Here is a 15,643-nt window from a genome sequence, read left to right as displayed (position 1 = left end):
AGAGAGAGACTAATTATTGCCTATGGTGAGGTGACTTTCAGTTGTGTGTGCTCGTAAAGAAGGATTTTAGTTCCACAGGTCGCCTCCCAACACTACCTGTCAATGCGAATATCCCGGCAGAGGATAACTTGTGTCTGGCATTCTGCTCAGACACCTAAAGTCAGGGGCTGTCACCAGGCACAAGGGGGGGGGGGCGAATCTCTCAAAGTGTCCAATCAGAGGCGGCGCCGGGGCAGGTGGGTGGGGCGAAGCTCCCCAAGCCCCCGGAAGTTGCTGCTGTTCCAGCAGCCTGGGGATCGCGTCTCCTCGCCGTTTAAGGCTCCTCTTGGCTCTGCCGCTTGTCTTGTCGATTTGTGACCTGACCGAATTGTCGCACTGAACGCATGAGTCGTATGAAGGACGCCGGGGGACCCAGGAGCCCTAGAAATGGTGAGTGTGCGGCCCCGGGGTGAGGACTTGGAAGGAGGGGCTGGTGGGAAGCGGCGGGGCGGGCCCGGCCTCCCGCGGTCCCCTCCGGGCTCTGCGGCCCCGAGTCCGCGGTGGCGCCGCTCGGCCATCAGGCCCCTCCGGCCGCAGCGTGGGGGCGGGGCCGGCAGCCGGGCCCGGGCGTCCTGTGTTCCCTGCGCGCGGCGACTTGGGCCGGAGCGTCTCTGGGCCGCTGTGCGCCCGCAGCCCCGCGTGTCCCAGACGGTGCGGGGCCCGCGGGAGGGCCCGCAGGACAGTCGGGCCTCGGGCTCCGGGGTCCGTGTGCGGAGGGGCTGCGGTCTGTGCGTCCCCAGGGCCTCCTTTCTCCTCGGAGGGTACCCGTTTTTCCTGAGTTTTCAACATGTTTGGGGAGCAGGGTCTCAAATCCACGACCCTGTCCCCCCAGCTCTTGCAGGACCGACAGTAAATCTCTAAATTTCCAGATTCCTCCTCACGTTCCCGAACGCCCACTTCCTGTCTCCGATTCACAGCATGATTATCAATTGCAAACAGACCCGATATTTTAATTGTTTATCATTTTTCTCTAGTCAATGGGTGGTCCTTTTAAAACGCTTTCTTCCTTGTTTGTGGATGTTTTACAAGAGAAAAAAGTAGTGAACAGCTTCCTGGAACTGCCTTGTATGAAATATTTCTGCTTCTCCTACCAGGATGTGTCCTGGATATAAATATTCAATCGTAGGTCTTTTACTTGGAAGTTCCTCTTGGCAGACTTTTCTGGGTCATCTCTCCTGTCAGCAGTGCCCCTCCCTGGGTTTGTCAAATTTAAATGATATATTCAGTGTATTTTATTCTCAGTTTTTTAATGAATAAAGTTTGTTTAATCAATGTAACTTGAAAGACAATATAAAATGTTTCCAAAGAGGTTAGTTTCAGAAACAATAAAATATTCAAGTTTTACATTGCATGATTTAAAAATTGTTTTTCTCTTTTCCTCCCTGAGCATGTTAATAATATTCTGAGATCTGTTCTTTATTTTGAGTGAGTTAGGTGGATTTCCAGGGCTCAGTCTGGCAGACCTGAAGTGCTCAAGTATGATGAACAGTTTATAAAACAATTTCTTGTTATGGAAATAACTAATTAACGTGTTTTTTTCCTCGAGTCAAGTACAGTACGTTCCTGTGGGATTTGTTCTTGAGCCAGAAAAATGCCATACAATTTTCTTCCCTCATTTCCACATAAAGACGGGTTTGAGTGTTATAGCTGGATTGTTCAAACACCGGGTTTGTGTATTTAAAATATGAGTGATGGTCCAAAAAACTCCAGTCGGGGCAGAGGCCTGAGGGCGGTGACTCTAAGCTAAGGCCCCCTTGTACCTGCAGAGGGAAGGCCTTGCAGGCCCAGCTGTTCTCCCTGGGGAGCCTCCCCCTGCAGGTGTCCTACTGCTCACACCCCTGTGGAAGGAGCCTTTGTCCTGAGAGGAGCTGCAGAGCCCTGGAAAGCTGGGGGTGCACGTGCTCATGGGGTGGGGAGTGACGCCCTTTCTGAGGTTGTTGCTGTGGTTCCCTTGGGCCTGTTTCTAGACATAATTGGAGTTTTGCATCCACAGTGTAGGTGCACTCAGAGTGTAATTTGTTTACACTGAGAAAGTCTGTGAGAGTCAGGAGCTCTGTGTCCTGGATTAGTGCCCATTAATCTGGGGGTTCATTTGGGTCAGAACCTTAAACTGAATCCAACTCAGTTCCCTCACTGTGAGAATGGGAGCCTGAGAGAGGGAGCATTTACATTATTGGTACTGTTTCAACACAAGGTGGACATAAGGGAAGCCATGTTGTAGGAAAGAGACCATATTGTAACTTTGGTCTCTGACTAACTAACCCAGCTGGATATATACGACCTGCTCTGAAGGTGTTTCGACCCCTATTTGTGCATATACCTCCCATCTGCAATGAGACGATGACCTCATTCTTTTGAGTCCCTTAGGAATGTGATGACCCCCAAACCGGAGAGTCTAAGCTGATAGCCATCATCAACAGAAAATGAAAGATCTGATGTAGCAACTCCTTGGTCAACATTCCTAACCTCCTCCCCTAGAACTCACTGGCCTATATAACTGCTGCAAAATTCTGAGCCTCCTTAAGATTGTTCCTTTGGACATTAGTCGGCCATCTTCCCTCTTGCTAGCAAGCTGTAATAAAATGCCCTTTCTCTGCCACTATCTTGCCTCTTGATGCTTGGCTTTTGTCTTGTGGTGAGCAGATTATGCCCTTTGTGTGGTAACAGAAATCTGGTGACCACAAAGGGACCCTGAGTCCTGCTCATGGTCAATAAACCTCAAATGGGTTACCTGTTAGGTAAGCCCTTAGTGGCCACTGATACTCCTATTGTCTTGGGGATCTGCCTTTCCTCCTCTCTCATGCTGATGCTGGCTGCCTCCTAAGGCTCCCTATGGTGGAAGGACAATCAGCTACTTCTCGTGGATCGATGGGCTCACATCTGGAGTAGGGTAAGTCACCTCAGGGGTACACCACTGAAAACTTCCTTCCCCTACATCTGGGGTTCCCTCTTTTAAGAGAAGGGACCATCTGGTTAATAGGGCACCTTACCAGCTTGGGAAGAGGTATAGGACTTCACCTGAAATCTAGGAAGTGGCTCACTAGTGTTTGGTGTTTTGTGTGTTTGTGTCTGTAAAGAGTTCCAGGATCAAACGTCTTTTGGGTGAGTGACCTTGTTAAAATGCAGCTGTGCCTAAAATTGTCTACTATCTCATCAGGATCGTGGCTTAGAGGTCCACTGGTGAAATTTGGTTGTTGGGTTGAAGTCACAAGGCTAGGATTGTGGGAGACAGTATAAAGGGGTTATAGCCACTGGGGCACTCAAAAGGATCAGGTTAGAGTCCCAAGCTCCAGGGTAGGGTCCCAGAGTACCCGAGGTGAGAGTCCTAGAAGTATTGGATTTTGGTGTCTGTTCATGTTTGTCTATGTCTGACTGGTCTATTTGTTAACGTTGTCTGTTTGGGGACTGAGTTTCTTGGTGATTGTAACAGACTCAGTTTAGAAATTACCTTGTTTGTTGTGGCCTCTTTGGGAAAAGCCCCCTAAAATGGGGATAACTGTAAATAGCTAGCAAGATAACCTGGGATGATTTAAAATTACAGTGGCCATTTTGGGCTCTTTTTGAGCCTCCAAACCAAGGAACAAGGAAAAATCTTTAATGTTTAGAGTCGAGGGCTCCACCTTTCAGCCAAAAGATTCCAGGAGCTGTAAAGGTTTATAGAGGACAGCAGAATCTTACCGAGCTTGTTTGTGTCCTGAGGGCTTGGCTTGATAATTGTCAGGTTAGGGGGGAGTCCCAAAATATAGTCAGACAAAAATATGGTTGCACTTCATTTTGCAGTAAGAGATAGTCGGACAGAAATGCAGGTTGCACTCCTGTTTGTGGTTAAGAGTCCTACTGAACTGCCGTCAGCCTCAAGGGAATTACATTGGCCATAGAAGAAAGCCTTGGCTGGGCCTTCGTTGTAAGGGTCTTGATTTCAAGGGTGCTTGAAATTTTCACAATCTGATTCTAGCTGCAGCATAAATATACTTTTGACCGGCTGTGTCTAAATTCTGAAACAATAGGAAATGCTAATTCAGTCTCCGCCTGTAGTGCCTTAGGCTCCATTCTCCCAAATTGGGCAACTTTTAGCTACAAGTAAGTAGTATGAGCTACTGAGTCCTCATTGGTTTATTGATCCTTCTCCCAGAGACAGCCACTATTTTTCCTTGTCTCTGTTTTTTTTGTGTATGTCATTTGTCGTACATAGAGCAAGATGCAGGCACTCCATAAGCTGGTTGTCTGGGCAGCTGCAGTAGGCTTTGCCATAGGGCCTGCCTATGGAGTATGCGCATAGGTGGAAGCTGTTGCTAAGGGCATCTTGGAAGCCAAAAGGGCTGCAATGTTGGTGGGTGTGCATGGAACAGTTAAGAGCCGTTAGGGCGCTTGCCACCTCTAAAAGTCTCATACACAGTCCCCAACCCCACATCACCTCCCTGTAGGTATTAGTCTGGCTCCGAGAGACCCAAAGCGCAGCTAAAACTGTTAATGGGCATATAAGATGAGATTTTTTTCTTTTTGTCTAGTGATATATGTTGAGAGCTTGGCTTTGTGACCTCTTTGGTCATGTGGGGTCCCAGTCCATCGACAGCCTTTGTCGTCTCAATGTTTGTTGTTTGTTAGTGCACCACTGCCTGGGTGGCAGAAGACTTTGCTTTCTTGGACTTTTTTTTTTTTTTTTTGAGAGGGATTAGCCCTGAGCTAACATCTGCTGCCAATCCGCCTCTTTTTTTTTTTTCTGACTGAGGAAGACTGGCCCTGAGCTAACATCTATGCCCATCTTCCTCTACTTTATATGTGGGACGCCTACCACAGCATGACTTAACAAGCAGTGCATAGTTCCGCACCTAGGATCTGAACCAGCAAAACCCGGGCCGCCAAAGTGAAATGTTTGAACTTAACTGCTGCACCACCGGGCCAGCCCCTTCTTTGACTATTTTTGAGAGTGATCTTTCTGGATCTTGTGAGGGCTGCTCCTTTTGCACTCTCTTTTGGGGATGCTTCTTGCATTCATAGGTAAGCCATAAATGCTTGTAGATGCTGGAGTGTTAAAAACTGGCAATGCAAATATGACCCAGAAACTCCATCTTGGAGAACACTTGAGTGTTTTTCTGTGCCTTTATGATGTAGTTGGACAGGTATATTAACCTATAACATCATTTAAGTTACAACGCAATTTCTGAGAAATTAAGAGCAATAGTCCTTAAAGAAAAAATCCTTGAGAGACTGGAAATGCTGCTCTAGAGGCAGTTCAGATTCCACCCAGTTCCTTTATCTCAAAAAGTATTATGGCCACGTCTCTCTGGGAACTGTTGTCTAGCTCATCACTCCTAGGACTGAAGAAGAAAAAAGGAAAAGCAAGAAAACCAGCTGTAAGAGCGCCCTTGCCAAAAATCTAGCATCTTGAGTGTCTTCTTCCCAAGTATTAGTTAAAAAGGCTTAAAACAAAGTTTGGGTTCATAACTAGGGAGGCTTGTACCTGATTCATGGCAGTAATTTTAAAACAGCTGTGCAGTCTCTGTGTATGTGTGTCTATATGCATGTTATACGTGTGCTATTTTACCTCCAGGTGGTATTATTTCTAAAGAGCTTTATTCAGTTGGCTAAAAGTAAGCACATAAACTCTAAATGTAATAGAAACTAACCCAAATGTCATTCTAGTTAACATGATAAAAATAATCTTTGGTAATTGAAAGCTTGTTTAAGTTTATTGGTTTCATTAGAATAGACATATCCTCAGAATTGTCAGCATTGGCTATGATGCAAACATACTGCCTTTATTCTATATTTATTGGTCAAATAAGCAGTCTGTACCACAAAACTGGTTAGCAAAAATAATAACTTAAAATGATGGCTAATTTTGTCTCATGTCTCATGAAGTTTTGTAGGCAGTCCAACTAATTATTGAAAACAGGTAAATTAAATGTAAAAAGGGTAAAAGTTTTGGGGGAACTTTTTAACAATGATTATGTGTTATAATATATGTCCTTAACTTAAGATGATGGCTAGCTGCTTTAGTTTCACATGAAATTTTTGTGAGTAATCTAAATACGATTGTTACAAATGAATGGTCTAGTAAGTGAGATAAGAGTTTATAGATAAGCTTTTATCAATAATTGTAGTTTATGACATGAGTTCTTAAAATAGCTTCCAAAATCTCTTTGGTAACCTGAAATATTGAAATTTTGTTAGGTTAAACTGAATGATAAAAATTCATTGAGTATCGGGGCTGGCCCCATGGCCGAGTGGTTGGGTTCGCGCGCTCCGCTGCAGGCGGCCCAGTGTTTCGTCAGTTCGAATCCTGGGCGCGGACATGGCACTGCTCATCAAACCACGCTGAGGCAGCGTCCCACATACCACAACTAGAAGGACCCACAACGAAGAATATACAGCTACGTACCGAGGGGCTTTGGGGAGAAAAAGGAAAAAATAAAAATTAAAAAAAAAAAAATTCATTGAGTATCTAGGTCATTTCCAAATAAGATAGAACATTAGGGGTCAGCCCCATGGCTGAGTGGTTAAGTTCACGTGCACCGCTTCAATGGCCCAGGTTTCACCAGTTCGGATCCTGGGCACAGACTTAGCACCACTTATTAAGCCATGCTGAGGCTGTGTCCCACATAGCACAGCCAGAAGGACCTACAACTAGAATATACAACTGTGTACTGGGGAGCTTTGGGGAGAAAAAGAACAAGAAAAAAACAAGACTGGTGACAGATGTTAACTCAGGTGTCAATCTGAGGTGTTAATTATTATATGTGGTTTATCTGTTTTTGGCTTCTTAATACAGAGAAGGTAAAATATGTTTGGGTCTGTTAGTAAACATGTCTTGTATTTTATTAAAGGTTGTTCTATGAAGTAGCATGTTTCTAGAAATTATTAAAAAGTGTTTATGGGGGTCCGGCCCCATGGCCAAGTGGTTAAGTTTGCATGCTCCGCTTCAGCAGCCCAGGGTTTCATCAGTTCAGATCCTGGGCACGGACCTAGGACCACTCATCAAGCCATGCTGAGGGGGCATTCCATGTGGCACAACCAGAAGGATCTGCAACTAGAATATACAGCTGTGTACTGGGGGGCTTTTGGAAGAAGAAGAAGAAAAGAAAAAGATTGGCAACAGATGTTAGCGCAGGTGCCAATCTTTAAAAAAAGAAAAATTAAACAAGTTTTTATGAATTTTCCAAGCCACAGAATGTTAATAAAAAAGACAGTTCATAATTGCTTTTTAGTTTGTATTTAGGGTCTGTAAGGGTTAAAAGTTCTAATTAATATATGTAATTAAAGCTACTGAAAATTAATGAAGAAAACATCTTTGTATTCAAGGAAAGTAAGGTATATGTTTTCAGTGGACGAGGTATAAAGAATAGAGATTTTAGTTTTGTTAAAAAAACAATATTCCAATCCTGAATGAAGTCTTTCTTTTGAACTAGAAAGAAGGAAGAAAAATTTTTTTTCTCTTTGAGAATTTTCAGAGGACCCTTGGGACTTCTCAAAGAAATTTGCTCCTTCTTCCTATAAGGAGGAAGATACTAAACTTGTTAGACTTATTTGGTATGTTAAATTACATGGGAAGCATTGTCAAATAAGTGATGATAAACCTTCTTAGGTGGTATAATGTGCATAAATGTTACTGATATAAATGTTTTAAAAATTATGTAACATCCCTGAAATTCTAATCTGTCCTGGTTGTCAGGCATAATTCTGGTTATTATTTTAAAGTGTTGTATGTGGCAGAATTAACCAAATTTCTTTGTCAATTGCCATTTTGGGGTCATGTTGTTTACAGTTATTATTTTACTCTGATGCTTTTGAAAAATGTTTCATCTTCAGAGAAATTCAGGGAAAGGACTCTGACACTCTAGAATACTGGTTTCTGATAAACTTTCAGATTATGAAACTGAACTGGGTTAGAAATTACGGAACTCTAAGAGAGAAACTGATGACCTCAGATTACTGCTAACAGAAGATTAAGATCAAGAATTGGTTACACAGGACTGAATGAACTGATGAGGATGATTATAATTTATATGACTTTTTATTTGAGATATTGTTGATCTTTTGATTTCCTCCCCCCCCCCCCCCCCCCCCCCCCCCCAGATTCAAGGAAATCTTTTCCTCTTTTCTCTCATGCTAACTATGACTTATAGCAGTTTGGTAAATTATATCTTTGTAAGTAGAATTGAAACATTAATTTTTTTCTCCCTACTTGATCCCTTCAGAATTTGGAAACTCTTAGTGAGTGAGTATTGTTTTCACAGCCATATAGTTATTTGCATTAAGTTCAATAAGAAGCTGTTTTCCTTATAACAGGACACAATTGGAAACATTGGTTATATTACCAAGGCTTTGCCTGGAATGTCATATTTGAGAGAAACATACAGAGTCAGATATGACAAGACAGCTTTTGAGGAATAAAGGTTGACTCTGGAATAAAACCAGTAGGAAGTATTGGCCTGGTACCTTGTTTACAGAGTTTGTAGCAACCTCACTGTGTTAAGTAAGGAAAGTCACTTATCTGACAGGTGCCTGGAACCTTGAAATATTTGGGAGAAGCTCAAAAGAATAGAGGAATTCACCCACATCTGTAGGTATTGCAGGCAAAGTCTGATAACAAAGTTCTTGGCTTGGCTTTCCTGGTCTCAAGAGACCTTTAAAGTTCAATCTGAGATTCCTTATAAAAAGTTCTAGCAAAGCAGATTTAAAAGAGCCTATATGATCAATGGCTATTCTTGCTGTACCTCTGTAAATAATTGAATTAAGTTTTATTGAAACTAGACTTATTTTGCAAACTAATGGGTCTTAATTGGCTATCTTTGGTAAAAATGAGGGTGATTTTAGAAAAATTATGTTTCAGTAGAAACTATGGTATACATCAATGGATATTAGATCCTAGTTCTGTTAATTGTCTTTGAGGTTTTTGTTTTATATCTGTTAACTGGACTGGATCCTGAATTCTTCTAGTCTCCTGAAATATCTGGCTACAAGTCTCCAAACTAATGTTTAAAATTTTTTTTTGTCATTTTCATTTGGAATCCTTGCAAACTGAACCTGCCCTTTATCCAGAAGCCTTGCAAACTGGAGCTGGTGAACTTGATATAAACTTGAGAGATTCATGTCTGTTGCTGTGTAAGACACCTGAATACTTTTCTTTTTTAAACTATATTTCATTCTTTTTTTTTAAGGATATTATGTTTTTCCTTTTTCTCCCTAACGCCCCCCAGTACATAGTTGTATATTCTTCGTTGTGTGTCCTTCTAGTTGTTGCATGTGGGATGCTGCCTCAGCGTGGTTTGATGAGCAGTGCCATGTCTGCGCCCAGGATTCGAACCAAAGAAACACTGGGCCGCCTGCGGCAGAGCGCGTGAACTTAACCACTCAGCCATGGGGCCAGCCCAGACACCTGAATACTTGATGACATCATCAGAGGCATTTCAAACTGCAAAAGATGCTTCAACTGTGACATCTAGAAATCTTTTTAACTGGCTGCTGCCTGGACTCAGAAACTGGTTTATAATTTGCTCCCACTATTAACCTTGTTTTTCTTTTGTCTCTCTAGAAATGTTTCTTATTAAATACCTGGTTAGTTGCTTACACAGTATAGGCCTAAATTGGGGATCCCACCTGTATCACTATCTTACTAAAAGGCTAGTTCAGTGAGCTGGAACAACCTATGCCCATCATCAACAAGGTGTCCCTCAAGATTGAGGAATGAAAAACAAAAGGAGGGGATTGATACTGGGTAAACACAAGGTTGACATAGGGAAGCCATGTTGTAGAATAGAGACCATATTATAACTTTGAATGACCTCTAACTAACCCATCTGGATATGCACCCTCCAGGAGATCCACTTGCTCTCTAGGTTTTTTTGACCCTTGCTTGTACATATACCAACCAGCTATGATGAGATGATGACTTTGTTCTTTTGAGTTCCTTAGGAGTGTGATGACCTCCAAACAGAGAGTCTATTCTGATAGCCATCATCAATGGAAACTTGAAAGATCTGGTGTGGCAACTCCTGGGTCAACATTCCTAACCTCCTCCCCTATAACCCACCAGCCTATATAACTCCTTCAAGATTCTGTGACCCACCCCTTTAACATGGTTCTTTTGGACATTAGTCAGACATCTTGCCTCTTGCTAGCAAGCTGTAATAAAATGCCCTTTCTCTGCCACCATCTTGCCTCTTGACGATCGGCTTTTATCTCATGGCAAGCAGATTGTGTCCTTTGTGTGGTAACATTATTCCCTGGGGAGAGGAGAGTGTGTGGAGTTCATTCCTGTGGCTGCTCAGGTGCCCTCCTCTCCTTCACCAGGGACTGACCCACTGCAGGGCTTCTGTCTAAACTGGGAGAGTCTAGAATATGGAACTTTCTGAATGTGGCTTTCCTTTTGTCCTGTCGGAAGCAACCTGCTTATCTGAGCTGAATCCAGTATTTGTGTTTCTTTCTTTCCTTTGGATTCCTTTATCAATTGAATAGTGTAGCCTTTTGGCTCTAGTTTCCCTTAGTACTTGGGCCCTGAGACTTTAAGTTGGTTGAGAGATAGGATGTGAGGAAAGCAAGACATTTCTTTTGATTTTTAGGTCAGTTTTTCTATGTGCATCTGTCTACAGAACATAGACATTTAAAAGGCTAAAGCAATTAAAATTCTATTTTAATTGACGTGAGGAAAACTCAAAGCTTACGTAAATCTTTTAAAATCCAATGCATTTAAGGGTTTAAACTCAAATCCTGATTGCATTATAATATGCCACTTATTCCTTAAAATACCCCCAGTGTGAGATATAGGGGAAAGACAAACTAGGATGCTGCATGTCCTTTTAGTTTGAAAGAGACTTGGAAATTTTATTTTGTATGGTTTACCCTTTTGTAACTGTTAGTGTTTCTTAGATTTCTTATGTTGAAGAGATAAAATTAAAGAATATAAATTTCTCTGTATATTTGAAATAAATCTGTAAAATAGCACAGCCTAACTTAAGAAGATTCACTGCCAACATATCCTGGTCCCCTCCAGCACTGTTACTTAAGTTACACCAAATACACAGTTTTGATCATTTTTGAGCCTCCTGTTAGTGTTTCTTTATATAAATCAAGCAATTGAGAACGCATATTTTTCTTACCCACTTTGTCCTTGTAATGAGCCGTCAGACTCCACATTTTTGAATGCTCACAGCTTAAGCCTCACCCACCCACTTCCCCTTGTGCCCCCACCTGGACAAGCTGAGGAGGAAGCCTGGGTGCTCTCTCCTCTAGAGCAGGCAGGAGATTCCCACCACCCCAGCCCCTGCCTCTGTGCAGAGCTCTTGCCCAGGCCCCATCCCCAGGCCCAGTGAAACCCCAGGCCAGGCTCTATTCCTTGCTTTCTGAGCCCTGTCAGAGCTGCTTGAGAAGCCGGCCCTGCCTTCTCCTCAGACCTCTATTATGTGACTCCTAACCCTTTTCCTACCATGTGTGTTTCTGTGCCACCCTGGCATCAGTCTCAACAAGGAAACCACCCCTCTGCAGTTGACCATAGGCACCCTGAGCAGCATGTCCAGACATGACCCCACCCATGGGTCTGTCTTCTCTTGCTCTGACTTGCTCCCCTGCTCTGCTGCCTGGTGGCAGCATGCGCTGTGGGCTGCTGCTCACTGGGGAGCTCGTGCTGAGAGCTGTGCTGCCCCGTGTTGCTTTGTTGACCCACCAACCTCAGTTCTAGGTTCAGCTGAGCAGAGGTGGCAATTTGAAGGATGTATAGGCACTTAGGAGCAGGACGCTGGGGTTGGGGCCTCCTTAAATGAGTCGTGGGTCAGTGTCTGCCGGAATTTATCTGTGTGTGAGAGTGAAGCTTTGACAGAAGCTGTGTTGGCCTGACATACCCTAGAGATGGTGCTGCCACAGGGGGACTATACTCTTTGCAAGAGATGGGTCCATCAGATGGTCAGTATTGAAAGGACAGTCAACTTAAAAGAGGGGGAAAGGCACCCCTACCACAAAAGTAGGGAGAATCTCTTCAAATTGTCATAAAACCAAAACCCCTGTTAGTGCCCTTGGAGACTCCTTCACTATAGAGGCCTCAGTGACCTTCTGTCATGCCTCCTAGGGTACCCATGATGGCTTTAAATTGTCCATGGGCTTCTGATGCAAGAACCTGCACTAGGCCTCACACTATATGTCATTAGAGCTGCAATGACCTCTGCTTACGAGTCTATCCTGAAAGTAGTTGGCCCTGCGCATGGGGCCATGTATTCAGCAGTCCATTTTGACTTGGGATGTGGAAGCAGCCCTCCAGGAGCTCAGCATGGCTACTGAGACCCCCTGGAGACACGATGGAGGCAAACCTGGGCCCTCTGGGATATCCTACCTGCAGGAGAGAGTGGTCTTCCCTGTCCTTAGTCTCCTGCCAGCTGCCATGGTGTTGAAGGAGGTCTCCCCTTTCCCAGAATCCCAGGCTGCATGTGGAACTCCTTAGGACTTCCTGAATGAAAAGCAATGGGAGTACATAGATTTTAGTGACAACAGCACCACGCTTGTACATGATTTAGTTCAGCCAGAGTTGTTATTTTTCGATTGTTAATTGTGACATTTCTGATGAAGGACTGGACCCAAGGGTCATCACGCTGACCACACATCAAGCAGACATCTTAGCACTGACGAACAGTTGGCTCCAGCTGCAGACATTACAGACTATGGGTGATTCCCTGAGAGTTGCCCTTTTGTGGTAAAAGAACTCTGGGAATCTCTTGCCTCACAGTTACCTACAATATAAATCAAGGTAACACTTGGATGTTTTTGGTACCAGTCCTTTATCAGATAAGTGATTTTCAAAGATTTTTCTGCCAGTTTGTTGTTTCTGTTTTTATTCTCTTATACTGTTTCACCAAGTGGAAACTTTTTATTTTAATGAAGTCAAAGATTTTTTTCTATCTTTGATCATTCTTTTTATGTTCTATCTAAAAATTAATCACCAAATCCAAGGTCACCTAGATTTTCTGCTGTGTTATCTTTTAGGAGTATTGTAGGTATACATTTTATACTAAGATCTATGGCTCATTTTGAATTAATTTTTGTGAAAAATGTAAAGTCCATGTCTAGATTCTTTTTTTGCCTGGGGATGGCTAGTTTTTTTCATATTATTTGTGGAAAAGACTATGTTTTCCTATTGAGTAGCCTTTGGTCCCCTGTCAGAGATGAGTTCACTATATCTGTGTATCTACAGGAAAGCAATTTGACTTTTCTATGTTAACATTTTATCTTTCAGCCTTCCTCTACACTCTTAGTTCAAGGGGTTTCTTTATTTTTGGGGATTCTTTGAGGTTTTCTTCATAGACAATCTTGTACCACAAGGACAGTTTTATTTCCTGCTTCCCCATAAATACACCTTTTATTTTCTTTTCCTGTCTAGTTGCATTAACTAAGAATTCTAGTCCTAGTTTGACTACAAGTGGCGGGAGGAGACATCCTTGCTGCCTTCTTGATGTTATCAGAAAGCATCTAGTTCCTTCAGTGCAGTCCACTAATATTAAAGAAGAGCCCAGTTGATGTAGAGGTAGGTGTGGCCTGAGGGGGGGCATTCTGTAGTCCAATGATTGTGTCTCAATCTTTTGGTGAGCCTGTGTCCCTGGGCTTGTCCTGTGATATAATAAAAATAGTTTTTCCTTTGTCCTCAGTTCCTAGCAAAAACCTCTTGAGGCCCTTGGAATTCCTTGAGTCATGAGGGTGATAGAGTGTCTTTTGTTTTAATGAGGCAACTCTTGGCCGGCTCCTAGATGGCTTCAGGATGGGGGTTGGGTACCAGAAACACCAAGCCTTGATTAGAGGCTTGAAACATTCAGTGCCAGCTCCCAGCCTCTGTGCAGAGGAGAGGGGCTGGAGACTGAGTTGACAAAGGGCCAATGGCCAGTGATTTAATAATTTGTGCCCATGTAATGAAATCACCATCAAAATGGTTAAAGAGAATTCAGAGAGTTTCTGCATTGGTGAACACATGCAGGTGCTGGGAGGGTGGAGTGTCCAGAGGATGTGGAATCTCTGCAGCCTCCTCCACCTCCACTCCCCTCACCCATACCACTGCCCTGTGTTGCCCTATGCATCTCTACCTTTTGTCTGTTCCTGAGTTGTATCCTTTTTATAAACCAATAATATTGAGTAAAGAAGTTTGCTGAGGGGCTGGCCCCGTGGCCGAGTGGTTAAGTTCGCATGCTCTGCCGCAGGCGGCCCAGTGTTTCTTTGGTTCGAATCCTGGACGCGGACATAGCACTGCTCATCAAGCCACGCTGAGGCAGCGTCCCACATGCCACAACTAGAAGGACCCACAACGAAGAATATACAACTATGTACTGGGGGGGCTTTGGGAAGAAAAAGGAAAAAAAAATCTTAAAAAAAAAAAGAAGTTTGCTGAGTCCTCAGAATCATTTCAGTAAGTTACCAAATGTTATAAGGGGTGTTGAGAGAATATATGAATCTGTGGAAGGCTGAGTGGAAATGCTGTCAGCCTGGGCACCCCATTTGTGGTTGGCATCTAAGGAAGGGGCAGTTTGTGAGACTGAACTCTTAATCTGTGGACTGATGTGAACTCTGGGTAGTTAGTGTTAGAATTGAATTGAACTGTTGCACAGCTTGTTGGTAATGTGGAATTGAAGTTTCATTGGAACAGACACCAAATATTTGGTCTCAGGAATGAACAAAACCCTACCATCCTCTCAATTACCCCACCTCTCAAAGCAGAAAAGGCTCAAGTTGGCTATTGCAGTGCCCCTGGTCAGTTAGGCTTGGGAAAATCTTAGTCAGTGCTCTTGTGAAATAGATTGTTTTTAGCACATGACTTGCTAAGACCAGAATATTTGGGATATTTTTTGAATTGTACATATTTGTCTCTATAATTGTGGAGACCTTGGTTTACCCTGTGATCTCAGTTCTCTGATGCAAGAATTGTTGATTTCAGTTTTTTTTGCTTTTTTCATTTGAGTACTGGAATCTGGTTTCTGAGCGCCTTGCGTGACAGACCAGAGACTAGAAGTCTCTTGACTCCTTTTTTCCAGGTTTATTGAGAAAAAATTGACATGCATGACTGTATAAATGAAAGGTGTACAGCATGATGGACTGATTTACATATATTGTGAAATGGTTACCACAAATTCAGTTAACATTCATCTCATATCGATAAAATAAAAAGAAAAGGAGGAAGAATAAAGAAATAAATTTTCTCTATGTAATGAGAACTCTTAGGATTTACTCTCTTAATTGCTTTCCTATGCATTATATATCAGTATTAGTTATAGTTGTCTTGTTGTACATTACATCCTAGCACTTATTTATCTTATAACTGGAAGTTTGTGCCTTTTGACTCCAGTTGCCCAACCCCTCCACCCCCATCTCTGGTGACCACAAGTGTCATCTCTTCTATGAGTTTTTTTTTGGTTCCACATATAACTGAGATCATAAAATATCTGTCTGTCTCTAACTCTTCTCTCTTAGCATAATGCGTTCAAGTTTCATCCCTGTTTTTACAAATCATAGGATTTCCTTGTTTTTTTTTTTTTTATGGCTGAATAGTACTGGATTGTTTATATATATACCACAACTTGTGTATCCATTAGTCCAATGATGGATGTTTATCTTCTCTGTGGTAGGCAGGGCCCTCAGT

General features: G+C 42.9%; 1 long non-coding RNA gene across 3 annotated transcripts; it reads left to right on the top strand.

Moving 5' to 3' along the window:
* The first annotated feature begins 76 nt into the window (after nt 1-76).
* LOC139039760 (uncharacterized) lies at nt 77-13,396 on the top strand. 3 transcript variants are annotated; one of them, XR_011496191.1, is made up of 3 exons: nt 197-429; nt 2,865-9,144; nt 9,277-13,396. It is a non-coding gene; the product is annotated as an uncharacterized lncRNA (long non-coding RNA). The 3 variants fall into 3 exon arrangements; XR_011496192.1 differs by lacking the exon at nt 9,277-13,396 and having other exon boundaries at nt 218-429; nt 2,865-2,929; nt 6,214-9,202; XR_011496190.1 differs by lacking the exon at nt 9,277-13,396 and having other exon boundaries at nt 77-429; nt 2,865-9,202.
* The last annotated feature ends 2,247 nt before the right edge of the window (nt 13,397-15,643 follow it).

The sequence above is a fragment of the Equus asinus genome, chromosome 20 (assembly GCF_041296235.1).
Source record: "Equus asinus isolate D_3611 breed Donkey chromosome 20, EquAss-T2T_v2, whole genome shotgun sequence".
Classification (NCBI taxonomy): Eukaryota; Metazoa; Chordata; class Mammalia; order Perissodactyla; family Equidae; genus Equus; species Equus asinus.
Note: the sequence above shows the minus strand (reverse complement) of the source record. Positions and strands in the feature narration are given on the sequence as shown.